This window comes from Alnus glutinosa, chromosome 8 (assembly GCF_958979055.1).
Source record: "Alnus glutinosa chromosome 8, dhAlnGlut1.1, whole genome shotgun sequence".
In the NCBI taxonomy this organism is placed as follows: domain Eukaryota; kingdom Viridiplantae; phylum Streptophyta; class Magnoliopsida; order Fagales; family Betulaceae; genus Alnus; species Alnus glutinosa.
In genome coordinates this window covers 18497829-18525782 of record NC_084893.1, presented here as the reverse complement: position 1 = coordinate 18525782, position 27954 = coordinate 18497829, and the positions used below count along the sequence as shown (strand labels likewise).

The 27954-nt window shown below is 36.7% G+C and overlaps 1 long non-coding RNA gene across 1 annotated transcript; it reads right to left on the bottom strand.

Moving 5' to 3' along the window:
* Positions 1 to 443: 443 nt before the first annotated feature.
* Positions 444 to 3941, bottom strand: LOC133876560 (uncharacterized). Its single transcript, XR_009901563.1, has 3 exons — positions 3532 to 3941; positions 1740 to 1813; positions 444 to 729 (listed from the first exon to the last, which is right to left on the bottom strand). It is a non-coding gene; the product is annotated as an uncharacterized LOC133876560 (long non-coding RNA).
* Positions 3942 to 27954: the final 24013 nt, after the last annotated feature.

Here is a 27954-nt window from a genome sequence, read left to right as displayed (position 1 = left end):
TATGAGTTTGTTATGCTCATTTTTATGGTTTCTGGGTTGGGCTTTTTGAACGGTGTAGGATCATTAATTTGTGGTTGGCCAACCATCTACTAATATATTGTTAACTGTGTTTGTTCGTAATAACAATTTATAAAATGTTTATAAATTCATGTGTATTGTTGTTTGGCTCGGATTTTCAAAAATGTAAGATGTTTATGGAATCCCCTCTATTTGTCTCCTTCCAATGATTATGAACAATGTTTAAAGAATTGTATCTGTGACGACCCGTTTTTTTTTTTTTATACAAAACATCCACATAATCATTAATCCCTTAAAATATAAACGGATCTTCACAGTGGCACGACGATACGTCGCAAAGCCAACATATGTACATACCCCATAATATGTACCTGGCAAATCAGAGTATAACATCTATCAACTATGCAGCGAAAAACATAACCTAATAGCGGAAATCATATCTTATACATCTATCACAAATAATTACAACAAAGAGCCATTAAATATCTATATGATTAAATCTTTCCACGAATTAAATAAGTGACATAAATGGTTTTGTACAATAACAAGTGACACAAACGTCACAAGCCATAAACCAAACCTATAAACAAGTGGACAACCCGTGGTCCACCAATTACGACCGTTGCGGCGTGCTTCAGTCATAACATCCAAAATACCCTTCTACAATGCTATCAACTACGACCGGAATACCTGCAGCCAAAAGAACATCATCTATACGGTTGTGGGGGTTTGCCACATCCGTATAGGTGGAATTATGAGTCCACCGCCTTAGCGTAAATAATTACACTAAGACCTCAGCAGTATACTATTCACTGAGTTTTCGCAAAGAACCAACTTTTCTTTTCTAGTCATGCGTACACTATAACAACCACCAATTTTATATATTTTTGTTTGAAAATCCCCATAGCTGATTTAGCGGACACTGACTAATAGAAAACATTTAAATACTGTGGGCAGCTAGTATTATACAAAAAGATTCGTTATAAAACACAATGACATTTAAATCATGCAACCATCCGATACCAATATACATAAGTTCTTTTTCTATCAAGACTTTTATGCATACTAATACGTCTAGCAAAACTACAATGTACTTTCATAAAAACATCACACAATCCGATACCAATATACATAAGTTCTTTTTCTATCAAGACTCTTATGCATACTAATACGTCTAGCAAAACTACAATATACTTATCATGAAAACATTACACAATTTAAACAATGCTATGCATGCTCATGATAGTCTTTTTGTTCATTATGAGCCTCACGCTCTCTTCATTATTATGAGCCTCACGCTCTCTTCTTTATTATGAGCCTCACGCTCTCTTCATTATTATGAGCCTCACGCTCTCTTCTTTATTATGAGCCTCACGCTCTCTTCTTTATTATGAGCCTCACGCTCTCTTCTTTACAATTCTAACTCTATACTCCTATTCTTTGCAAATCATGCTTTCTTCAAATACTATGAACCAATCAACATGAAATTTTCTTTATTTTTCTTTGCAGAATTGCAGTACATATTCAGACACTTTAAATCGATTCAAACATTTCATTTATGCATCATTTCATAACATCATTGATATTTCAACATAATTGAAACTACTTAAAACATTCAAAGCATACATGTTAACATATCGTTGGTTCAGTAGAAAATCATCTATCATTTGCATTTCTATAAAATACGAAAAATATCTTTTCTCAGTGAGTAGAATACTCACCTTGGGCTGCATTGGACTCACGACTCAAACTTTACATTGGAAAACCCATTGAAGTCTCTAATTATGACACGACCCTGCAAAGACACATAACGTTAGACAACGCTATGGAACTCTATACTCTATGACACATAGACTACCCGCGTGCTCACACGTCGCATAATCCGCTTCTAAGGCTAGTTGGGTACCTTGGTTACCATTAGGTTGATCATTAGTTATAGGTTCATATTTATTCATCTTATTATCTGAGTTACGCTTACTATTTTATTAGTCTACTTATTATTATTATTAAATCACATTATCATTGTTAATCCTCTTATAACTTGTCATCCATTTACTAAGTTAGCAATATATATTTAAGCCATATACATGTATATGTATATACATATACATATACACCTAAAACACTCAAACCTAATCCATTAATACACCTAGATGTTATGGGTACATGGATAGGTGGATTAGTTACTAAGTTGTCACGTAATGAATTCATATTACATTTATATATTTCTATAAGCCTATTAAATTATACTTATTAACTTAAAAGTTATTACAGGACATTTAACAATCCTATGATACTTTCACTTTAACACATCACATTTACTACTTTATTCATTAATTAGGTTTTATAGGGCCCTAATGACTCAGTTGGTTGACAACTTAATCGAGTTAATTGAAATTCCATAACCCCATCCATTTGATTACTACCATTTAATTTAAGCATTTACTTTCTATTACAACCTATACCCAAAATCCTCATAGATAGTCTCTTAACCAATCCAAGCCTCAAAGCATACTTACAATACTAAAATAACTCATAGTATAGAGCTTATTAGAGTCCAATAAATCCTTTGAACTCTCGTTTGCATAGTACTATTAACCCATTCTCTATGTTCACCCCATTTCTCATTTACACTAAAAGAATCTAACACATTAACTTCAATTCCTATCAAATAATCATTAACCATTCATCATTAAACTATTAATCCAAATCAGATTTGAATTCCATTAAGACGCTCATAAAAATCAGCCCATACCTTCCTCAAAGCCCAACGATAAATCACCAAGCTAAGCCCTAAAATTCTTCTCATCAAACTATCAAAATTCCATCAATCATCTATCAAATTCCTTTTCAAAACTGAATCTAATCCAACCAAACATTCTATAATCTATAATAGGCCATTAATCATAAATTAACACCATTATCCCCAAATTACAAACACAACCCAGATCTGAATTTCCATCAAAATACCCTTCATAACCACTCTTCTTTCAAACATTAACCACTCACAATAAAGCATCAATCATAGGTTATAAAAATCAAGAATCGAAACCCATAAAATAAACACTATTTGGCCAACACAAAGGACCCCAAACTAGAATTTTTCCACAACCTTAAACATCATCAAAAACACCTCTATAAACACTGCTAACCCACAAGTCAAACAACCAAATAAACAACCTTTCAACAATATACCCATAAAATCAGTACCAACTAATTGGAACCCAACAGAGGAATAATTAAATCATAAAACAACCCAAACAGAAATTCACATTCTCATTCGATTTCTCCACCGATGATCAGCCCAAAATTTTACTACTCGCACAAGAAATCAACCCCTTTAATCTATCCAACCAAAACACCAGACAACTACCCCCATTCAGCCAAGCACTACCACACACGGCCAATCATAATAGCACACACCCATGATCGGCTAAAACAGGGGAACCAAAATCAACTAACAAAATAGGTCGGAAAAGCTACAAGAAAAACCATAAAATCACTAGAAATTACCTATAGCTTCTGGGCTTAAGACCCACTGAAAAAGCCTACTGAAATTACGCCGAAAGCAGCCACAGCTCGCTAGAAAATCACCGGAAATCGCGCCCTTAGTTCCGACGGCATCACCGGCTTGTCCCACTGAAAAATGGCACTTCTTTTGTCTCTCACGGGTTCTCAGAATTTGTCCATGGGCTCTCGGGTTGGGTCACCCATATAGGTGCGTGTGAGCCGAAAAGGAGAGGAAAAATGAAAGAGAAGGAAGGAGAAGGGAGGAAGAGGAAAGGCGAGGTTGAGAGAAATGTGGAGGGCGGCAGTGCGTGCGTGAAGGGGTAGAAGAGAAGAAGAAAAGAGAAGGAAGAGGAAAGAAAGAAAGGGAATGGGTCGTGCTCCAGAGAGAGGAGAGAAAAGAAAAGGAGAAAAGGAAAGAAAAGAAAGAGGAAAAGAGATAAGGACACATGTTTGGTGGAGAATTAAGGGGAAGGGATAATGCAATCTTCTATAGACCAATCACAAGCTGACATGTGGCAAGGAGATTACATTTTTATTTAAATGTCCCAACTTATGTAATTTACACCATGACTCAATTTTATAATATTTCTATCATTTGAGAATTAATATTCGGCCCCCCATTAATTTAACTACGTTCTATTCATACAGTAAATTATTTATTACACTATGACTCATTATTATTTCCATAATATAAATATTATTACCTAAAATATAATTACTAATCCCATATTTAATAAGTGTGATTTATTAATTGCCAAATTCCTTAATTAACTTTTCATGGTCTTTACAGTATCTATTTCACAGATGATCTTTGTCGTTGCTACTGTGATTGCGACACGTTCAATATGGTATTTTTGGTAAAAAAAGTGAGGAATTTTCAAGTTATGGGATGAAAGCTGTGTCTCGTTACCATGTCGTGAGTTGGATCGGGGTTCATGTGCACTTTGGGTTACATTGAGTCCAGGAGGAGGAAGAGGATTGCACTTTGGAGGATGATGATGGCTATGGAAGTTGAATCTTGTTGTTGAGAGAGATTGTGTTAAAAAATGATTTTGATATGAGGTTGCAGGAATTACCACCATCTTTATATGTTATCATGTAATTGTTATTATTTAGAATTTGTGGCATAAAATTAAGAACAATTTATTACTGGGAATATTGTGGCAAAAATTTGGTTATTAAAATGATGTATTAGGAGATAATGTGGAGTTGAACAAACAAACAAGAATGTGGTTGTGGTATATTTTGTGGGTGTATGTTTGGCATGGTAATTCTACTTTGATCTTTTAACTTCAAAACATTGCCTAAAAGTTGGGCATTGACGTGCTAAAAAATATTAAGATGTAGAAAGTTATTACCATTGCAATCAATTTTGACATGATTGAAATAAAAGACAATTGGTTGTGATGCTTGAAATAATCAAGAACATTGTTTGCATATTCACATGGAAAATGAATCAACAAATTATACTATCTCATCAAATGTTGAATTTGGTAAGGCAAAATTGGACGCACGAAGACATAAAAGTAAACAAAAATGCAACAAATAATCCTCATGATACAAACAAAAAGACATTTGATCGCTTCTCTTTTTTTGGCTTGTTTATGAAGTTCTTCCATAATCTTAATCCTCACTCTCATTTCGTATACAAGTTTGCTGCCACGTTCACACATTTGTCGTATTGAGCGCATCCAAAGTACCGTCTACTACAATAGCATTCTCGTGACTCTTCACCGCCATTTCTCGAGAATGACCAATTCAACGACATCTAAATCATCAGAGAAATTATTTCAAATTAACAAATAAATAATGTAATTCCCGTAATATGTATATATGTCTAAATAACCCAAAATTAACGGTTTGCATTTCATATGATGAAACAATAAGCTGATGCTATACTACACACGAGCCAGTAGAATCGAAAATGCATGAGAAATTAAATGATTAAGAACATTCATGAAAAGTAAAAACAAATACATGAGTAAATCTCAACCAATTTCCTTTGCTAGATTAAACTGTTAAGGAACATAAGAGGTTAGTTTCCCAAAACGCATAAGATGCCAGGAAACAGGAAAAAGCAATAACTATGTCTTTCACATATAACTTCCAGAGGAATAAAAATGGTTTAACGGGCTAAAGAAAAAAGGTTAAAGAATATGTTAACACAAGACATGGAAATATTTTAGTGCCATAACTCTGCCCTTTTAATACTCTGATTCAAAGATTATCAAGATGGAGAAGCAGTAGCAAGTCCTGAAACATATTACCGTAACCAAACCTAGCAGAGAAAAATATTTGTAAATTACTACTCCCATTGTAGTTGAAAACAATTGAAGTCCTCTCATTCTTGTCAAGAAAATTTATTCTCTATCTTAAAAAACAGAACTCTGCTTCAGCTAGTTGATAGGAATTAATATTTCTTATTGATTGTGAATGGCTGGTTGGATGATTAAAATGCTTAAAGAGTACATGGATATTATGGCCCCCCAGTAAAGCCTTAAAAAAACTCTCTTTTTATGCCCATTATTATCATCTCGTGGATGCTACATAAAATTGTCTTGCAAACTCAGAATAGATCAGCTGGCACTGCAGCAACGTGTTGGATGTATCACATACAAAACCAAGGGATATAAAAGCACCAAGTTTCTTGTCGATATACTAAAACAAAGAAAGGAAGTTCAAACAAAAAAAGAAGAAATGGAAGTGTAAAAGACACCAAGTTAAATCTTATATGCAGCAATGTAGATATATTTTGAGAAAAAGGACAACGAACAGCTAAGGAACACAAAATACTCCTAACACACAAAGCACAGAATACCCATTTCAAATAACCAAATTCAAAATCAACCCATAATCAAAAGAGAAACCAAAAATCTCCATTTGACAAAACAAAATCAGACTGACACATGCCTCTTTTTTCATATCAGCCTTCCTGGCCATCACAGTAGCGGAGAGCAGCCTCGGCACGCGATCAGACTCGGAACAATTCAGTGCATGTTGAAGCAAGTGGCCGGAAGGTACTGTAAAAAATTTAGAGCAGCAGAAGACAACAAATTTAACCCAAATAAATTTAATACAAAACAATAAGTTGAACATTTTTCCCCTGCAGTGTTCTTTTTCTCTTCATAAAAACAACAAATCGACGCCAAGAAAAACCAACAGATCAATGCATAAAATTAACGAATCGACTCCAAAAACCAAAATCCAAAGAGATGGAGAACGACTGGAGATGGAGAGAGGGAGGGAAAGATTTGGCAGAACCCGAAACGGTGACTTTGGCCGGAGATCTGGAGATGGAGCTGGACGTACCGGTGGCAACCTCGTGGGTGGGCTGGACGTACCAGTGGAGGGCTCGTACTCGTTGGTGGTCGACGATGGGGTTGAGGGAAAATGCTTTGGGGAAGAGAATGGGTTGAAACGCCGGAGATGGAGATGGACATGCCGGTGCCGGTGCCGGTGCCAGTGGCGGGCTCGCATGGTTGATTTCACGGTGGGATTGAGGGAGGAGATGGAGAGAGAGGGAGGGAAAGATTTGGGGGGAAAATTATTTTGGGGAAGAAAATGGCTCGGTTGCTCCATTTCAAAGCAGGTTTTTCAATTTTTTTTTTTTTTTTTTTTTTTTTTTTTTTTTTTTTTTAAAAAAAAGAGAGAGAGAGAGCTGACGTGGCGTTGTGCCACGTCAGCTGTGATGGACGAGTGATGGAATTTTATGCGCCGGCTAGAATTACTCCTTGGTTGCAACCACGAAGGTGTGCTTTGACTCGGTGTCTGGAAGAAGATGATGGCCACCATGTGCGTTCGAAGCATTATCACCCTAGTCTGGGAAATCAAGAAAAAATTGCACCTCTAACCGTTCAAGCTCCAAAAGTCCTTGATTTGGGACATTAAGTGAAAAATGAAATTTGACTTCTAAAATAAATAGAAAGTGCGTGCACAAAGTGTCAACAAAAATAACTATGCGGAAAATAAATTAACGAAGTGGAAACTCAATTAAGAGAAAAACCACTACGGGGCAGCCAAACCCAGGATATCCACTATTCAGAAGACAAAGCTATATACAAGATAGTAGTACTCACATATACCCGATGCAGTAGTCGTACCTTGCTCTCTAACGTGTAACCTAACACGAATGCTTCCCAACCAGGTCTCCTACATGAAGGGGTCTTCAATGAAATCCTTTATCTTAGGGCCAACCCCTAAGATAGACTTCAGTTGTAGCGCAACAACAGTACACTTGCAATGGCTTCAGAGGAAACTAAATCAGCTCAACAATCTTCAAAATAACTTCTCTGAGCACTTGTGAAATTCAATACCGAATTCTTACAGTTCTCAATGCCCAGGGTCATCTATTTATTGGCTGAGGTGTAGAATGGGCGACTGTTGTAATATGTACGGACGCCGTCAGGACGGTGAACCTGAGCCGTCCGGACAGACAACGGTGCGACATCCAAGTATTGCCCAGGAAGTCTTCCGGAAGGACCTAGGTGACAGCCTCCAGTGGGCATCCCCACAAACCTTCCCTCAGAGACTCTATTGGAGGCCTTCTTCTGGAAGTACTTGCCCTGCCAGCGGTCGGGGTAGAACAGCTAGGATCGGTCTGAACCGACCGTTACTCTTCAATTTGGACCGGTTGCTCTTCTTCATTCCGAGTAGCTTCCTCCTCTTCGGCCCAATCTGGTTGTCTATCCCCGGTTTGAATGTTCACCTCGGGGTGGACCGGCATAGAACCCGAAAGATCGTCAACCCAATCAGACTCAGGCTCAGCTACGGGAGGTGGAGGAGTAGTAACAAATTCCAAACTGAGGGTCTGAGGGCTGTTATTCATCTCTTCCACCTCGCCTTCCTCCAGGATGCGTTCGACTCTAGGGGCATCCCAAGCAGATATAGGCTCCTCCGGGAGTTGGTACTCTTGATGGCCAAATAAGCTCTTCACTTGGCCAATCCAACTGTGTATATGCTCGTTTCTAGTCTAGATCTGGGACCTCTTTGTGACCTCTTCAGCCATGTCGGTCTCCTTTTCAGCAGCTCTTTTACACTTCCTCACGAAAGTCTTCACCTGACAAGGAGTTCCTTGTGGACTATCCCCAACAGCACCTTCAACAACCTCTCGAGGATGGGTCGGAACTATTTCCTCCTCGGATACAGGTCCCTCTGTAGTTTCTTCCACCAAACAGAACTCCGGAGTAGGCACCCTCTCAGTTTGGGTAGACTCCCGATCCACCGAAGCTGTTGGGCTTAAATCTAGTGGAATCCTGAGAGAAGCCTCGATGTGAACTTCAGGCACGGCTTCCCGAGCTATGGCATTAATCAGTTGCTTTGTTGCCCTCATTGGAGGTACACGCTTTGAGCCAGAAGCAGCCCAAGGTTGTCTGAGAGTCTTCTTCTTCGTGGCCTTCTTTGGAGCACCTCCCGGTGCAAAAGGTCCTTCTGCAACTTTAAATTGTTTATAATCTTTGTGATTTCAGGATAATATGTTAGCCAAATTTAACTTAGTTTTCATGATTATTAGTAGAAACACCAAAGGCAGCTTGAGGTGAAGAGGTGTTGGGGTCAAAACAGAGCCGCTCAAAGAAGTTCAGTTTGGACAATTCAAGACTCTAGTTGTGCTAATTTTAAGTTGCAACTCTGCCAACCACTGTTGCCTTTGAAATTCATTCATGCCTTGTGATTCTTTCTTGCATGTATATATCTGAAAGTATCCGAAAGTTTTGAATGGTCATTTCAGTGCATGGAAGAGTTGTTCTAAACAGGGGAGGGGCCTTTTCTTTTTCTTTTTTCTCAAATTTATTTATTATTATTATTATTATTATTATTTTCTAATAGTGGACTTAATGTGTTCTACAAATTGTCTATTTTTTTTCCTTTTTTGTATTGTTGAGGGGTAATTATTTATTTGTAACAAGTAACATATATATTGCAAGCTTGAATACATTCTTGAATTAAGAGTGAAAATAACAATATTTGCTTCTCTTCAGTGACCTCCCATTGTATCATGTCTCTATTACCTCAAGCAGTGTTATGTTAGATGAAAACTTTACAGCAAAAGTAAGGATGCGTTTCTTATGTTTTATTAACTTTAACCATTTGGTTCTATAAATACTTTTATCTTTAGAAGATTTGCGTCATGTAGATATGTTTTGAAGGATGGTTCAAACAAAAAAAAAATTTGCGATGTTTTTTTATACTGTGATTGTGATGTTTTTTTTTTTCTCTGCACAGCAAAACCTGGTAAAGTTGTGGGACCAGTACTACCTTATGAGGATTTGAGAAGTATAAAAGCTGAATATGGTTCAAGGATGTATGATAGAAATGCAGTTCCTACTCCTCAGGCAGTAACTGCACAGTGGTTTCTCAAGAGTCACACGGTGAATCGAGAGAAATCTGGGTTAGAGGAAGAGAGGGATTTGTCACAGGCCAAACCCCAACAATGCAACACTACAACCAAACCGGCCTCGGGCATGGCAATGGATGCCAAAGCTAATCCATATATCCAATCGCAAGCCAAGGGAGACCAGTTGAGCGAACGAATTACCATTGATGCAAAACTGCTGCATGCACAGTCACAATTTGGTGCAGCTGGTGCTGCAGCCGTAGCTGTAGCTGTTCACAGGAATGCAGGAGCGGTTAAGTATGGACTATCTTAAGTGGGGTCTTGGGAATCCTCCTGGAGTGTGGGTGGGCAACAAATACATCCTGGGATTTGGAGATGGAAGTTGGGGATAGTTAGGATCTCTTCCCGGAAAGAGGGTTTTTTCTAGGTTTTATCCACTTTTTACTTGTTTTTGATCATGTAAATGTCATTATACATATCTCTCATTCTTGAAGTTGGTAATTAAAAAAAAAAAAAAGGTATTTCTTAACACGTCAAGGATCAAGTACTTGTGGTGTCTAGGCTTGGCAATTCGGGTTCACGAGTCGGGTTCGTGTCAACCCGACCGACCCGATTGTATAAACGGGTTCAACACGAACACGACCCGATTATTAATCGGGTTGGAACCAGTGACCCGAACACGACCCGATTAATAATTGGGTAACCCGAGCACGACTTGAGAAACACGATTAGTAATCAAGTAACCCGTTAACCCGACACGACTCGTATACACATATCCAAATGGACATTGCTGATAATCCTTAGCTTCTAGCTATACATTCAAACAAACTTAGAGGACGTTCGCAATTACAAGCTGATCAATGATCCATGGCCCATATCAAATAATTCAGAAAATCAATCAAAACCCATATGTATATACATGTTTTTGTTTGAGTGAGCATCAAGGTATACTAGGGGGAGAGCCGGAGAGGAGAAGCAGAGGGTAGAGAGACGAGATCGAAGTGGCCAGTGAGTATTACTTCTTTCCGAGCTGGGTGAATGGTGATGGTGATTCGGTGAAGACCGTCAAGTGGTGATTCCAATTTCCACTGATTCGGGCACTGAAGAGTTGAAAAGTGATGAAGCCTGAAGGGCGTGCGGCAGTACTGTAGTGCGGCGGTGACACTGTACAGCGGTGCGGCGGTGATGCGGTAGCAGCGGTGCGGCCGTGATGCGGTACAGCGGTGCGGCCGTGGTGCGGTAGCAGTGGTACTTAAGTGCGGCCGTGCGGGTCTGCAGTCTGCTGCGGCTAGGGTTTTGTTCTCTAGTCTAATGTCTAACTAATTTCTGATTCAGATTCAATGATTCTTCACGGAATCACAATTTCATTTTCACGTTTTTTTGTTTTTTTTTTAAGTAGCCGGGTCACAATCGTGTTCGCGGGTCAACCCGCGAGTTGACCCGCGAAACACGATTATAATCAGGTTGACTCAATTATGACCTGAATCCGATAATACTAAACTCAAACCCGAATTTTTCGTGTTGTGTTCGTGTCGGGTTCTCGGGTTGTGTCGAAAATTGTCAACCCTAGTGGTGTCCGTTGTTGGTTACTAATTTTATGAAATTTCCAGGAAACGAGAAAAGCTCTGGCTGGATGGATCATTATTTTCTCTCTGGGATTGCTTTTATTTACAGAACTATATATAACATTAATTAATTAATGTGAAGTTGAACTCGAAAACCGCCAATTGCGTTCATTCGGCAACGTCATTACTTCTCCTTCTTGTAGTAGTAGTAGTACGTATTGCTTACACCGACTTTCGCTTATATGACATTCGACTTGTATAAAAAGGCTCCACACCCAGACCCAGTAGAGTGAAAAGGAGAAAGAGAGATTTCTTTTGTTTCGAATTCCTTCTACCCTCTGCTTCTACGTTGTGTTCCCGGCCTGTTTGTCCGAGTCTTCGGAGAAGAAGATGAAAGCGCTCCTAGGCTGTCTCTGGAAAAAGGAACATACTCCAGAGCCCAACACCATGCCAAGTGCAACCACTTGTTGGTCAGTTCAACGAGAGAAAAAGAAAAAGGAAAAGGGTTCAAGTTCCAAGACCAATACCAAGACCAAGACTAAGACCAAGAGAACCAAAGATGCTGGCACGGTTGTCGTCTTTGCAGGGGCAGGCTGCGGCGGTGGTTGTGGAGCTTAATCAGAACTTTTTTTTTTTTTTTGAATTCATCTTTGTCTATGTATCGCTTGTGGAACTCATCACTAAATTTCGTGTGTGGTTCTGTTTTGATTTTTGAATAAAATACTTTTCATCCTTGTTTACCTTGGGCTTAATAATTACGTTACAATTAGTTGTATGGATCCGAACGAAATTTTCCATCCCCTTGGGCTCTTTTTTTTCTTTTCTTTTGTTTTTCCCTATTTTCAGAAATAAATAAATAAATAAAAGCTTTATTCTAAGGGTCTATTTAAGTTTGCAATTTCAAAAAGCGCGATTTTAAAATGTGATTTATAAAATCGTAGTTAAGAGTTTGACAAAATTCCCGTTAAGAATTTGGTAAAATCGTAGTTTAACCTTTAAAATCACAGATTAGCCTTTAAAATTATGCGTTTTCAAAAAAAATTCACATTGCTTGCGATTTCAAAAAGAAGATTTCTGCCTTTTCAAATTACAATTTTTAAAAAATGCAATTCTCAAACGATTCAGTTTTTGTCATTTAATTTAAAATCACACGTTTTGTTTACAAAATCATAATCTCAAATGCACGTAATTATGCACCAGATCTAACAAAAAAGAAAAAGAAAAAAAAGAACAGGTCTAGTTGCATTGAATTGACATGAAAACTTTTAGACAAACCCAATAAAGACCCTTGTCATTTTTTTTTAAACCTATTCCTATCTTGTTTATTTAGGAAATATTCTTTGTCTAGGAATGAATCAAGATGTTTATACGGGGGATTCGATACAATTCTAACATAAAATACAAAAAATATTTTCTAATAATTTATTTTTGGCTAAATGTTTATATACTTGAACAAAAACATGCTTTATATAAATTATAAAATGTATTTAGTATATGAGATAATTCAAGGGATCGATTATTAATGATTATTATGTTTGGTACAATTTTGATTTTATGCAGTCATATGAGATAATAGGATGATTACGACTTCAGAAATGTATAACTATCTAAAAAGTTCTTAAAAAATTTAATAGTACTGGGAAATATTTCTAATAGTTAGTAAACGGGTCCGACAATCCAAGTCGGACCAGTTACTATTTACGGTCCCAAAGAAGGCCAACTACACGGTCCATCAACTGGGTCCATTGACTCACTGAAAGGGTCGGGCCGCATGATCCATCGCATGGTAGAGCCAAGCCCACCAGGAAGTAACCCGCAAAGAGCACATAAAATATTGAAATCCCGAGATACCCGGAGCATGTCTCAGGAACCTTGAGGCCGACGTTCCGGATACATTGCAATCCCATGTCCCGGAACGTGGGTCCACATGATCCGAATGCGTGAAGACATGCAATCTGGACATGTGGAAGCCCATGTCTTAGATGCAGAAAGTGCCCATGATTCTGACGTGCGGAGGTCCCTGATCCGGGTAATGGAAGACCCTTAGAGGATCAACTTTCTCCATTTCCGGGAGAAACCGATCATCATCCTTACTATAAATACCTACAGACATTCATGTATACTCTAGTTGAAATTATTCTGATTAAGGCATTGACACATTCTCATCTTGAAAATTGACTTAAGCATCAAAGTGGGACCAGCTGGCGGCTAGAACTCTTACCGACCTTCACTATTTTGTAGGAAATTCACAAAGAACTTTCTAGAAGCTTGTGCTGCCAACCGAAAACTGTTTTAATAGTTTGGAGCCGTATGTGGGAATGACTTTCCATCGTTTCTCACAAAAAAAAAAATTTAATTTGTAATGGTGTGCACAAGATTCACAGATCCTGGAAGGAACAACCCTCCACTCTAGATGGGGGGACTATCGAATAACGAACACTTCGTTGCCGTAGAAGCCCGGATTGCTCAAATGTCCAAGGATATGGAAGCTCTCACCGAGCAAAACTTGCGACTATTGGGACGATTCCCGGGGGGAATAATCTCGGAAGAATCGAACGAGAATGAAGGAGACGAGAGCGATGCGCATGTTGATGGAGTTGTAAATCTAGGGAGCTGAGGGGGTCCTTGGGACAACCAACTCGGGGATCACTCTCGGAACGATGGAGGTGAAAGGATTCTTCACCAGAATAAGAAGAAGAGGTTAAGTGAGGTGGTTGCCTCCCTTGACGAGAAGTACAACCGCCTTCAGCAAGAAATCCACCAAATGGAGAAAGGCAAAACTTCTTTGGTAGACAACCTACTGCTCGGGACGGCCTCGTTGTTCACCGATCTGATATATGTTGTTCTCCTGCTTGAAAAGTTCAAGATCCCAAGCATCGCAACCTTCACTGGGATCAAAGATCCAATCGAACACTTGGATAATTGTCGGGCTCATATGAGATAATAGGACGTTTACAACTTCAGAAATGTATAACTGTCTAAAAAGTTCTTAAAAACTTAGTAGTATCTAGGTTAAGAAATAGGTTGCATCCATAAAGTTAGTTTTAATGAAAAAAAAGATTATAAAATGTATATGTCAAACCTTAAAGAAGAAACTTAATTGAAGAAGGTAATGAGTTAAAGAAAATTACTAAAACGATTTTGTCCAGAGAAAAAAAATAAAAAAAATTAAAATCAAGTGACTATGATTTCCTGGTTTACGAGAAAAATGAAAAGTAGAAAAAAAGTAAAAAAAAAATAAAAAAAATAAAAAAATAAAGAAGGAGGATGAAAATTACCATAATTACATGATTTATGAGTAAATGTTCAGCCTCTGCCCTATGGCAAAATTTGCAGAATCTCTTGAGGGCTCCTCAAGGTGTACGGCGTTGCGGGGAGAGCAGTACAAGTTGGTTGTGTCCGCTCGATGATGCCCGTCCCGTTCGGTTGGGTTTTGGACATGCTGTCATGTCAACATAGTAGGTTATTTGTATGTTTTCTTTTTTTTTTTTTTCATGTTTTATTAAATTTAATTTAGCTTTTAAAATTATTATACGTGGAATCAAAATTCAAATCTAAAGGGCCATGATGATGATTATTCCAAATGTTAGAGTATATGATTATTCCTATCATATACTCTAAAAGCTACTCATGTTGAGAAGTGTTCGGCTTCATTCTCTTTCACATTTCTTGTCCATTTCCGTACAAGAGATGTGCAAATTCATAATTGAATATGTGGGTTTCCCAGATTTATTGGAAGATTTGCTAAAGAGGTATATAAAAAGTAATTCTAGACGCCATATCCATGTCCCTTTTGTGCCCATCTAATAATGATGTGGCTTTTAGAGTAATTCTAAAAGTCACTAATGTGTCTTTTTTATGTCCCTCCAAGAATGATTTGGCTTTTAAAATCACAACTTGATAAAAAAATCAATAGTGATAAATCACAAGCTCAATGGTGATTTTAAAAGCCACATAATTTTTGGAGGGATACAAAATGACAAAAGAATGACTTTTAGCATTACTCTGCTTTTAAAATCACCATTGGACTTATGAATCTGTGATTGATCATTAACTATTAACGTTTGATCAAATTGTGATTTTAAAAGCTACATAATTATTAGAGGAATATGAGTATGACGTCTAGAATTATTAGTATATAAGAGCATCTTCAACAGTAATAGCCAAAATAGCTTACCGGAAAAGTACGTACAATTATCTACTTTAGCTAATGTTTTTTTAATGCTATTTCCCACAAATTATCTATTATCTTCAATTTACTTATTTTAAATACTATTTCTCATTTTTTTTATTATATTCTTATCGACACTCCATCAAAGAAAAAATATTGGAGTTCTACACTGAATCTAGTGGAATTCGCATTCATTTTGTTGCACCATACAGTGCTGCACCAGTTGGAAATTCATTGAAATTATTCACCTGATATTGAATCATTTAATTATTCTCATATATCATTAAGCATACATGTAATCAATGAAGGATCATTTTAGCAAACAAACAATCTCTCATTAAACCAACAAACACATACAAAGTCATACGTGTGAATGTGATTAATGAAGTATCATTAAAAAAAAAAAAAAAATTCAACATACAATAATGCAATTCACGCGTGAAAGCGACAAAAAATGGAAAAAAAAAACAGCCGGTCAATAATTTTCATAAATTTTATCGTAAATGTGAAATACTTAAATAGAAAAATAGAAATTTTATACAAATAAAAATGCGGGAGAAATAAAAAAGATGCAGGGTTGTTTGTTTGCTTGGCTCGTCAAACCTGGACTAGTTCATAGCTCTTCAGGATTTGATTATCAAGTAATAGAAACTTTACAAATAAAGCCCGAGGATTGGCATTCAATTGCTTGCAGCTTTCAAACATCTGATTTGAAATGAATAATAAAATCCTTTCAATGAGTGGGTTACTGGAGCGAATACGAAATTACTAGTGCTCGATCACAAACATTGGCCCAAAGAATTCGGAATGAAAGGGTTTGCTTTGACCGTTAAGATCAGTAGGTAACCCACTCTCTCTGTCTTTATTTCTATTGCATTCTATCTCATCGTATCACATTTTGTTCTGCGATGGTTCAGGAGTTTGTGGTTTGCTTACTTTTGTTTGTTTGGTTACAGTTCATGCCCACTTGTCATGAACCCCCGCCCGCCCCTGAACTTCCCTTCACTACCAACCCTTCCCTTAAGATTCCTCGTGGCCTGGTTATGTTTCCAAGTTGCAGAAAGCACTGTATGGTCGAAAATAGGAATATCTCAAAAAAAAAAAAAAAGAAAAAAAAAAGAAAAAAAAAAAAGAAGATAGAAAGAAAGAAAGAAAGGAAAGTAAAAGAAGAAAAAGAAAAAGGGTCCAAGTGCCAAGACCAAGACCAAGACCAAGACCAAGACCAAGAGAACCAAAGATGCTGGCATGGTTGTCGTCTTTGCAGGGGCAGGCTGCGGCGGCGGTTGTGGTGGTGGTTGAGGAGCTTAATCAGACCTTTTTTTTTTTTTTTTTTTGAATTCATCTTTGTCTATCTATCGCTTGTGGAACTCATCACTAAATTTCGTGTGTGGTTCTGTTTTGATTTTTGAATAAAATACTTTTCATCCTTGTTTACCTTGTGCTTAATAATTAATTACGTTACAATTAGTTGTATGGATCTAACGAAATTTTCCATCACCTTGGGCTCTTTTCTTTTTTCTTATTTTCGAAAAGAAAATTAGGTCGGGTTGCACTGAATTGACATGAAAAGTTTTAGCCAAACCCAATAAAGGCCTTATCAATTTTTTTAATCCCAAGCCGGGTGTGGCAAAATTTGCAGAATCTCTTGAGGGCTCCTCAAGGTGTACGGTGTACGGCGTTGTTATGATACCCATTCCATAACATTCCGATTGCTTGTTGATCGATGCATCCCAATTGATTTTGACGAATCCGTGGGGGGGTCCCAACGTCCACCAGTAGCAATGTTTGGTTCTTCCTCATGGACCTCCAGCTTCAAGTTGCATGGACGAAAAATCTCCAAACCCTCTCTTGCCTCTAGAGCCACATCACCTGGGGAAATAAACTTACCTTCAAAGACCCATTTATTCCTCCTAAGCCAGATGCCTCTTGCCAACACTGCCATCATATTCAAATCTTTCTTACTGTACCGGTAGCAAGCTTGTTGAAAGAGATGCAAGAAACTTGAAGCCAGGAAGCTGCTCTTTTGGAAAATTCTGGATCCACTAGCCCAAACGTCCTTAGCCGCAAGACAACTCCAAATAGCATGCAGCTCGTCTTCTTCCTCCTGTCCACAACAAGGGCACTGGTTGTCCTCCACCACTCTGTAAATTTTGAGAAGTTCTCTGCTTGATAATCTTCAAGGCAGAGGATTTAATCTTATTTATAATGAGCTCATTGAGCTGGATACAAACAAAAGCACCTAAAATTATGTGCAATGAATAAACTAATGTACAACTAACTTCTATGCTGATTACATTTGTTTGAGCAGGAAACAGGGAAGACTTGAAACCATGAAGACAGGCGGCTGCAGAGTCTTCTAGGGTCAGCTGTAGATGTGCGGCTGGATCATGTGCAGACTGTGGGATTTGATGATTCCTGTTTATGGAAGGTTGAGGATGTTGGATGCTGGACCATGTGCTGAAGCATATAAGAGAGAACAGAAATGGTGTATCACGAGCTGGTCTATCTATTTCTGAAGGAATTGACCAAAGGGTAGGTAACGGCTACTAGCCGTTACTTGATGCTTGGTGATTTCTGCATGATCCTATTAAACAGGTTAATCTTAGTAGGGAGAATGTTTTTGCTTGCTCTCCACTCAAAGAATTTGACAGTATTTGGAACATTAAGGGACCAAATAGATTGCCAAACCCCTTCGTGCACCATGGTAGAAGAACACTCCCCTATACAAAGCTGTTGTAATTCTTACCCCAAGTGATAAGCATTGCGAACCGAGAACATCTAATTCTTTGTACCCTGCCAAATCAGCCTATCAGGAGGGAGAGAAGGGCATAGGGGAATGTTGGAAATAACCCCCGCATCTTCCTCAGAAAAAACCTCTTTAAGCAGATTAATATTCTAGCCCCTTGTGTCTCGGTCTATGAGGGCTGCCACTGTAGAACTTTCAGGAAGCACCCGTGGTGGAGTTTGTACAGAGAAAGAAGTAGCCTTAGGAACCCACCTATCTCCCCACACTTTAATACTCTAACCATCACCAACCCTCCAAACCACCCTTTGTTGCAGAAGTTCTTTAGCTGAGAGAGTACTCTTTCAAGCAAAGGAGGGTTTACTCTCAAGAGAAGCCTCCATGAAAGGGGAATGAGGGTAGTATTTGGCTTTCAAAATCCCGGCAATGAGAGAGTAAGGCGCTGTGACGACAATTTTTTTTTTTTTTTTTTTTTCTTTTCTTTTGTACAAAACATTTATAAAACATAAAACGGGTAATCACAGTGGCACGACTGTTAGAAATAATCAACATATTATTTAATCTAACATGCGCAGCGGAAAACGAATAAACAGGATTCAGGCTTACCTCTAGCCATGTTTGCTCAAGCGTCTCCACGATCTATCTGAAGAACAAGAAAGATTATTTGAGGGATCTTCTAACCTATGCCTATTGCTTGATGGCTGTACTGATGGTGTACACAGGCACTCTATTTATAGGCTAGGTTAGGGACCCTCAAAATGGTAAACACCGTATTTGTTTCCTTCCATCAAGGAAACAATATCGTTAATTGATTTTAAAATCAATTAACCGATTCCATATTTACGGTAATCTAAATTAATAGAAATAACCATAATACCGATTCCATATTTACGGTAATCTAAATTAATGGAAATATCCATAATGCCGTATATGTTTATTGAAAAAATAATAAACATAGTAAATACCGTAAATGTGATATAAAGGCCACAACCAAAAAGGAATAATATATTACATTCTCCCACTTGGACTTTATAACACATGACCATATGGTATTAGGTTCTTTAGTTTTGGCCAATCTTTTATGGAATCCTCCAACTCAGTTAAGAAATGTTTCACACGAATCATGGCGGTAAAACCATTATAAAATTAGGTCGTCCCTTCCATGTATCACGATGTAAAACACTCCTTACATGAGTACCTTATGGATAATCAAGCTTTATGAATGAACTTCCTATAAGTCATTCGGGTCCAACTTTATTTATCCTCATGGATAAAATAACAAATGTGCACAAAAAATCTTTATTACAATAACTTTATGTCTATAGACCAAAAAGAGACAAACCAAGCGAAAATGAATTAATGAGTCTCATATATTCCGCATGACTTTATTCTTTCTTTACCGGTAAACTTTAAGTCATGGGATCCGCAATCATTAATTCAGTACTTATATGCTCAATAGACCCTTTATGTCTCTTAATGTTATCTCTCGTACTGAGATACTTAATGTTGATTTACTTCTGCTTCTACTCTTTATTCTTATAAAAGAAGATTATAGTAGAATTACCGCAGAGTATCTTTATGGTCTAACTGTAAAATCGACAAGATTGAGACTTTCAACAAATGTCTCAACCATCATGCCTGTGTACCAAATTCATAGCACGCTAGACTTTTAGCTTTCTTGGTAGACGTAGCAACTATAGTCTGCAAACTGCATCTCTAGGATCTATCCTTCAATAAAAAGATATATACCTTAGAGTAGACTTTCTACTATCTACACAATCAGCAAACTCAAATCTAAACAACTAACCACCTTCAAATGGAAAGTGTATCCTTAGGTTAAGTTGTTCTTCTTGGTTCCTTGCATATACCGCTAGGCTTTATTTGCAGCACTTTATTGACTCAATATACTTATTGTCAGTCATATGGTTATGTATAATGCAGACGCTTAAAACTTTTCATCTGCCTTTATTCCAATACCTTTTGGGACATTAATCTGTATTTAATTAGTCCCTCTTAATTGCTACTGAAGGTGCAAATCCTTCATTCTAAATTTTTTCCAAAACCTTTTTTCAATGTAGGCCTTCCGAGACAATGTTAATATTCTTTATGTCTCTGTGAATCTCTATGTCAAAAGACATAAGAGGTTTCACCCAAATCCTTCATTTCAAAGTTTTGTGAACTTTATGTAGCAAACCTAAATCACTACTTGCAAATATAGGACTAGAAAGATTACTGTACTCCCACTGACCTTAAGGTATATATACTAATCAACAAGGTTTTCTATAAACAATAACCTTGTAAAAAGTATCTTACCATTGAGAGATCTATCACAGCCCATAAATAGAATTCTTTAATTTGCAAGCTTTCTGACTGTTATTTATAAAACCTTTTGATTGTTTCATGTAAACCTCGTCCTTAAGATCCCTATTCAGAAAAGTTGTTTTCGCATCCACTTGATGTAGCTCTAGATAAAAAATGAGCTACTAATGCTATGATCATCTTGATGAACCATCCTTAGACACTGGAGAGAATGTTTCACGATAATCAATGCCTTCCTTATGAGTAAAACCATTGGCTACGAGTCTAGCTCAACCCTTCAGCCATGGACTTAACTCTCACTTCATGGCACTGAATCTCAATGAGGAGTTTTCTCCATTCATAGCATGTGAAAACAAATTTGGATCATCTTTATGTCCAACGTCAACATCAGACTCTGGGAGATATACAACATAATCACTAAGAATTGTTAATCTACTTATTCTATAGGATTTTCTTAATTCTACTTCCTCTGCATTTTGCAATGGGAGAATAGATTTTGAACCTGTTCTGTATGAGTTGGTTGTTCTAGAAGTGATTGTGGCTCAGGATAATCAATCTGATTTTCCTGAATACAATCAATCATCCTCTATGAGGAGGAGATTTGGCCAACTCTAGTGCTTCCTCAAATTCCAATTTATGTGAATGAGCACTCCCACTAGGTTCCGTATCCTCTAGAAATTTTACAATCAACAACTCTAGGCTTATATGAAGGATAATAAAACATTAAAACCCTTTAAAGTTTACTAGATAACTTATAAAAGATCCGCTGATTGTCCTTGAATCTAATTTCCTTAGGCGAGGATTATAAATCCTCTCTTTAGCAAGGCAACCCCATATGTGTAAATAATTTAAACTAAGCTTCCATCTATTTCATATTTTAAAAGGTGTCTTATGGACAACCTTAGATGGAATACTGTTTAACATATACACAATGGTCTTCAAAGCTTTACTCTATAAGGGTAATAGCAGATTAGTATTACTAATCATTTCCCTTTGTGTGTACCTACCTTAATACTCTATGCCTATATTAGATCTTATGATCTTCATATTGTTTCTCTTCTTCTTCCTTATAGGTATTGAAAGCATTCAATACCCCAGCTTTAATATTTAGAAGATAGAGATACATAAACTTTATATGGTCATCACTAAAAGAGATAAAAAATATCTCTGACCATTTAGGCAATGAGTATGAAAAGGTCAACACATTTTAATGTACATGATCTCAAGAATCTCAAAATGCTCTCTTTGGCACCTCTAGTGGTCTTGTTGGTATGCTTTCCCTTATGCAATCCACACAAGTACCAAAGTCAGTAAATCACCGACTTTTATTTTCTGTATGGAGATATATTTCAATCTCCAAAGCCATAACAAGAGCATTTTTAAATTCTTAAAGACTCTACTTTACGTCAACATCACTATGCAGAAATAAACAAATAATTTTGTTTCAAAAATTGGGACGTAGGTCAATTTTAAATAGACTTTAAATAAACCCCAACCAATATTCCACCAAAAAATAAGAAAAATTTCAAGTTTAAAATAAAATTGAAATTTTTAATAAGCCAAACTAGAAAATAGATTTCAAAAAGATTATGGAATATAAATCATTTTTTGAGGTCAAAATTATAACTGAATTTTAAAATTAACCTATAGATCCCAACAAGCTCAAATTATAAACACGTGTTATCCATTTTTAAAAAGGACTCTGCATTTGTGTTGACAATGTGGATTGTTAAACCATAATCAATCCACAATATATTTGATTGAGTCACTAACAGAGATTCACGACATACTAGATATGGAGATTATCTTTATTTTAAGTCATTTCTTATACTTCATGCAATCTTTCTTTATATGCCCTTAATTTTCCTTATTTCATGAGAAATATGTATCTTGATTGCCATAATACTTTATTGGCACCTTATTCTCATGCTTTAAGTGTTGGACATGATTGCATTTATTGGTCCTTCCTTTGACATGAATAATCATGTGAACACTTTATAAATTCTCTCATATCCTTGAACACACATGGTTAGAAGTTTATTTACTAACCATTTATCCTTACGTGTGTTACAAGATAAAATTCTACACTTAGAAGAGAGAATTCAAAAAATTGAAATAGACCAACAATGACTCAAAAATCTCAATCTTTAGGGACTTAAGCTAATCTATAATATCCTTCATTCCCATAATGGGATTATAAACACTTCAGAAACTGTAAAAGGTTTGTCTTTAAAGCTTTTTCTATTAGGGTGCTGGCCAAGTTTTGTTTGAACTTACTAAATGTTCATAAACAACCTTTATAAAACTTTGGCTCTAAAACATTCAGGAATAAATCCCTGATGACTTTAGTGACATGAGATTTCATGAACATCTAACTTAAGTGATTAAATCACTCCCACCGTTCATGCTTAATAATCTCACGTGACGTACTTAATTCCGCGGGAGTAGGTGGTTTGTCCACACGGAGTACCAAAATTTTTAACACCCCAAATGAAAAAGCATATCAATCATTTTTCCAGTCAGAAAAATATTATCATAATGTATTGGAATATAAAACCACCAAAAGGTAGAGTAACAGGAATAGCTGCAATAACCCAAAATTAAAATAAATACTTTAATGCTATGAAGTAACTTTATTTTAAATTAGCCAATGCCAATTTAAATAGTAAATTTCAACCTACCTTTGGGCAAAGGTTGCATCACGCATGAAATTTACTCTTTATTGATAAGACTAATAAATTTAAATATTAATAAATAAAATTCTTCGTACCTTTGGGCAACCGAAAGAAATTTTACTTTTAATACTAAATTTGTTATCTCATTCTAATTAAGTCATAAAAATAAAAACTTCCCTTTGGGGATAGGTAATTAAATTTATGAGTTAATTACAATACGATGTTAATTTTTCTATATGAAGTTCATGTGTACGATCCTTATGCAATTATTACAAAATTAGGATGCTTTGGCTCTCCCAAAATCATAATAATCACGCTGTAATTCATGAACATCTAATAAATCTTTATGAGGTTCATGTGTGTGATCCTGATGTAATTATCATACAAAAATGGGATGCTTTGGCTCTCCCATAATTATTATGATAATTACGTGTGTGTAATCTTGATGCAATTGTCATTCAAAATTGGGATGCTGTGGCTCTCCCAAAATTATCATGATAATTGCTACTTCATTAACATCTAACAACTTTATAGATGCCCCATTAATGGCCTTAGGAATATAACAAACCAATACTTAAATGGGGTAAACAGCATTTTCCAAGGTGCAAGCAGATGAGCTCCCAGGAAAGTGAGGGGGGTCACACCGGACACACTTAAATCCCAAGACTTTCCTTGCCAGAACTTTCCCCGACATTGCATTCTTAGATATTACTGTAAACACACCAGTATATATGGTATTGTTAATTATTCTTAGGTCTAGGCATCAAACAATTTATATTTAAACAATATAAATTTAAAATATATATTCCTCAATTCATGTATTAAATAAACAATAATTTTAATACACAATACTGTAAATAATAAAGGGAATAAAACTTTAATATGAAGACATAATAAAACACATGGCCTAATGGTTTAGTAAGTGGCCAAGGCTCTTTACACCTGGTGAACCCAGGTTCTAAACACCATAAAGCCTAAATTCCCATTTTAAAAAGAACTTGATGGGTTACTGAAAATGGTTGCTGTATTGGGCTGACCCAATTGGGTTAACCCACTTAATTTGGGTTGGGTATCTGTATTGGGCTACTATATTGGGTTGGGCTTTTGGGTCACAAGACTCCAAATGGGCTACTGTATTTGGCAATTAGGTCAACCCACTTAATCGGGTCAGGCCTCTGGGTCTATGTATAGTGCTGGCCCAAACTAGGTCAGCCCACTTAAATGGCCCAAAACTGCATGGGTTTTAAAAAACCCGACCCGAAAATATATCAAACCCAAAAACTTTAATGGGTCGAAACCCTACCCAGTCACCAACCAACCCGACCCGTAATGTTCCAGATGGGTTGAAAACCCTAAAAGTGGAACCCTAGCCGCCACCCCTTTATGAAAATACCCATATCAAGATTACAACAACTCAAAATTAGGCAGTATATCACAATACACAGAATAGTGATAAAACAAAAAATAGTTATATCAAATTTATGGGTTTTCACAAACAGTACGTGAACAACAAATATTCACAAAATAATCGCTAATGCGTTTCTATCATGTCACAAAAGACGAAATATTGCTCAAACAATATTGACAAACAGAAGTGAACAATACCAAATAGAATATACTTGATTCAATATTGATAACCAATAAAAAATACTTGATTCAATATTAATAACGCATAGTAAAATTATATGCTGAGCAAAATAGCACAGAGGCTGGCTCTGATACCACATGTTAGAAATAATCAACATATTATTTAATCTAACATGCGCAGCGGAAAACGAATAAACAGGATTCAGGCTTACCTCTAGCCATGTTTGCTCAAGCGTCTCCACGATCTATCTGAAGAACAAGAAAGATTATTTGAGGGATCTTCTAACCTATGCCTATTGCTTGATGGCTGTACTGATGGTGTACACAGGCACTCTATTTATAGGCTAGGTTAGGGACCCTCAAAATGGTAAACACCGTATTTGTTTCCTTCCATCAAGGAAACAATATCGTTAATTGATTTTAAAATCAATTAACCGATTCCATATTTACGGTAATCTAAATTAATAGAAATAACCATAATACCGATTCCATATTTACGGTAATCTAAATTAATGGAAATATCCATAATGCCGTATATGTTTATTGAAAAAATAATAAACATAGTAAATACCGTAAATGTGATATAAAGGCCACAACCAAAAAGGAATAATATATTACAACGACTACATTTTGAGAATTTTGGCCCGATTTAACAGTAAATTCTAACGGAGGACCTGTTATTGAGACATTTTGAAACATAGATACCCTAGTTTGAAACGTTTTGAAATTCAAGTACATTAAGTCAAAAAAGGACAATAATTCAATACTTCGATACCTTGAAGGAAAGTTCTCCCAATAAAAAAATGTATAACGAAGGCCCTCTAGTTTAATTTGATTTTTTGTTGTTCTTTCATTAAAATATTCTCTTTTGATTAGAATTGATTCTATTTTTCCACTTATAGAAATCTACTACAAAACCATTTGCGAAAAGTTGGAAGGAATACTTTGATTAGAATTGATTAGAATCCGAAACTCAAATTACAATGTCCAACATAACGTCCACGCTCTCCGACCGTTGGAGTATCCCATTACAATCCGAAACTCAATGATGAAGGAATAAGCTTGCATCTAGACCTATTGCAGAAAAGAAGAGACGAAGCACAGATCACATGAACTACCTATCAAAACTGAAAAGCTCACTACTTCAATAAAAAAGTGAACCCCAAAAAATTCCAAATCGGAGATTGGGTTCTTGGCAAGTTAGTCTGATGACCAAAGACCTGGCAGAAGGGAAACTCACTCCCAAATGGTAAGGTCCTTACCGGGTGGTCAAATGTCACTAGAAATGAGCTTATCATCTGATCTCAGTCAATGGTAAGCCACTACCGAGATCATGCAATGCCGAGCATCTGAAGAAATATTACATGTGATTCATATGTACTCTGAATTTCTCTGATTATGATAAATAAAAGCATATTTTCTTTAATTGATTGTTATGGCTCACATCCCCTTGAAACAAGGTGATAGCTCGGAATGTGATTGTGGCTTCAAGAAAAACGGACTGGTTACCTCCCTCGGTCATAACTTAGACAAATCCGAATATTTGTCTAACTTATAGGGGGGTAGCTCAGAAAAATGGCAGGTTACCTTCCTCAGTCATAACTTACACAAACCCGATTGTTTGTCCAAGTTATACGGGGGTAGCTTTGAATAATTGGCAGGATACCTTTCTTGGTCATAACTTAAACAAACTCGATTGTTTGTCCAAGTTATAAGGGGTAGCTCTGAAAAATTGGCAGGTTACCTTCCTCGGTCATAACTTACACAAACCCGATTGTTTGTCCAAGCTATAGGGGGGTAGCTCTGAAAAATTGGCAGGATACCTTCCTCGATCATAACTTACAAAAACCCGATTGTTTGTCCAAGTTATAGGGGGTAGCTCTGAAAAATTGGCAGGATACCTTCCTTGGTCATAACTTACACAAACATGATTGTTTGTCCAAGCTATAGGGTGTTGCTCTAAAAAATTGACCAGCTTCCTTCCTCGGTCGTAACTTACACAAACATGATTGTTTGTCCAAGTTATAGGAGGATAGCTAGGAAAACTGAAAAGCTTCATTCCTCGGTCATAACTTACACAAACATGATTGTTTGTCCAAGTTATAGAGGGGTAGCTTTAAAAAAATGACCAGCTTCCTTCCTCGGTCATAACTTACACAAACACGATTGTTTGTCCAAGTTATAGGGGGGTAGCTCCGAAAAATGAAAAACTTCATTCCTCAGTCATAACTTACACAAACACGATTATTTGTCCAAGTTATAGGGGGTAGCTCAGAAAACAGAAACTCTTCCTTCCTTGGTCATAACTTAGACAAACCTGATTGTTTGCCTAAGTTATAAGGGGGTAGCTCCGAAAAATGAGAAGTTACATCCCTCGAAAATAACTCAGACAAACCTGAATATTTGTCTCAATTATTTGGGGGGTAGCCCAGTATGAGTTGCTAAGTTATGATCTATACGGTTAAAATGCTCTCTCAAAAATAACATAGAAGAATTATTATTTGTCTGACTTATTGGGGGGTAGCTCGGTAACCATCATAACTGACAGAAAAACATCGAACCACAAGATCATGAAGATTTCATTGAAAATATTTTTCATTAATTGATGTAAGAGAAATTTTCATTACAGAAAATTCAAAATTACAAAAAGTTCAAAAAAGAAAAAACAAAAATATTTACAAGCCGACATCTTCGATTCCATCTTCACCCTTGGTTGCAACCACGGAGGTGTGCTTTGACTCGATGTCTGGAAGAAGATGATGGCCACCATGTGCGTTCGAAGCATTATCACCCTAGTCCAGGAAATCAAGAAAAAATTGCACCTCTAACCGTTCAAGCTCCAAAAGTCCTTGATTTGGGACATTAAGTGAAAAATGAAATTTGACTTCTAAAATAAATAGAAAGTGCGTGCACAAAGTGTCAACAAAAATAACTATGCGGAAAATAAATTAACGAAGTGGAAACTCAATTAAGAGAAAAACCACTACGGGGCAGCCAAACCCAGGATATCCACTATTCAGAAGACAAAGCTATAT